Source organism: Elephantulus edwardii, unplaced genomic scaffold, assembly GCF_000299155.1.
Source record: "Elephantulus edwardii isolate Elephantulus edwardi_28Jun2011 unplaced genomic scaffold, EleEdw1.0 scaffold00196, whole genome shotgun sequence".
NCBI classification, from domain to species: domain Eukaryota; kingdom Metazoa; phylum Chordata; class Mammalia; order Macroscelidea; family Macroscelididae; genus Elephantulus; species Elephantulus edwardii.
The window spans coordinates 1,524,680-1,526,135 of record NW_006399946.1 but is presented as its reverse complement, the minus strand read 5'-3'; the positions used below and the strand labels follow the sequence as shown (position 1 = coordinate 1,526,135).

Here is a 1,456-nt window from a genome sequence, read left to right as displayed (position 1 = left end):
TTTTTTTTATTTCCCCTCCCAGATCTTTGCCTCTTTAATTTTAGCACATGTGTCTCATCTAATGCCCATGAGATAACAAACAACTATCCAGTGAAAGAAGGCATGGGTGATGGGTTGGAGGACAAGGTCTGTGCTCTGAGCAACAAGAGGTGGCAGCTTGCGTTTTCTTAGTCCAAGCAGCTGCCCAGGTGAGGTTTCAGAATGCTGATGTCTTGAGAGGTCTGGTAACAAGAGCATGATGCCAGATACCACGTCAGATCTACATTCAGGCACTCTCTGAAAATGTTGTGCGTGTCTGGGTCTGTGGGTCATTTGGACCATCTGAGACAAGGCTGTTTCCTCAGTGGTCATGCCTGTATTCTCAGCTGCCTGGCCCTTGGTTCCTTTGAGGCTGTCCATGTCCTCCTGTAGGGCCATACTACCCAGAGCTGGTCCACTGGGAGTTGGAGCCCTGTCTTGCCCACTGACCTGAGGGTGTGTGCCCCAGTGCTGCCAGCTCTGGATATGCTAGTTCTCCTTTATGCAGGCCTTTACTACCAGACTGGAGGTTGTGGAACTGGGTCATCTGGAACCTGTCATGCTCCAGAAGCGCCTCCACAGAATGTCCTTTTTCATACTGCAAGTACTTCTAATGAAAGAACTTCCAGTCAAAGACATTCCAGGGCATGAAGTCATTCACATCCAAGTGGAAGCTACACGCGCTGTTGACAAACACCAGTGTGGTTAGGCCATGGACAAAGAGAGCCCAGCTGCACAGCCTTGGAGTTGATGTGGTCATGCAGCTGGCTGTCGAATTCCCCTGGAGCACAAGACCTGTAAGATCAGAGTGTGTAAGTTCTCCAGGCCAAGGGTGTCCACCTGCACAAAAAGGTAGATCAGGAGACAGCATAGTGCCCTGAACGGGCCCTCCACAGCCTGTAGGTCTTCCTGCATGGAGGAGAGGTTGAAGCATGCTAGGAGCACATCGAAGTGCCAGGGCCTGTATGCTTGGTTCCTGGGACAGTCACAATGTCTTCAAGCTTGGTGTCCCTCCTGCAATTCTCATTGGCAGTGGCCTGACCAGGTCTGGGTGCTTTAAGAGGTTCTCAGCTTACAGGAACCACTCCTTCATCTCTTTGAGATTTCTGGCCACCCCAGCCACGTCATGAGCAACGTCATCACTGCTGTCCCAAAGCAGGAGGGCGTAGACTCGCTGGTGCACAGGCCAGTAGGTGAAGGCTTGGCTTGGCTCAGCAGGGCCTGGTCCAGCTCATTCTCCAGGGTGTTGCTGCGCTTGATCTCACCACTGCTCATGACGTTGTAAATCAGGTAGCTGTCTCCTTGGACATGCTGTGACACACACACACACACACACACACACACACACACACACACACACGTGTATCTATATGTGTCTATATATCTACATCACCACTGGACCAATCGGTACCATCAGGATGGATGGCAAAGAGATTGA

At 51.2% G+C, this 1,456-nt stretch overlaps 1 pseudogene; it reads right to left on the bottom strand.

Moving 5' to 3' along the window:
* Positions 1-340: 340 nt before the first annotated feature.
* Positions 341-1,045, bottom strand: LOC102869670 (annotated as a pseudogene).
* Between the last annotated feature and the right edge of the window lie 411 nt (positions 1,046-1,456).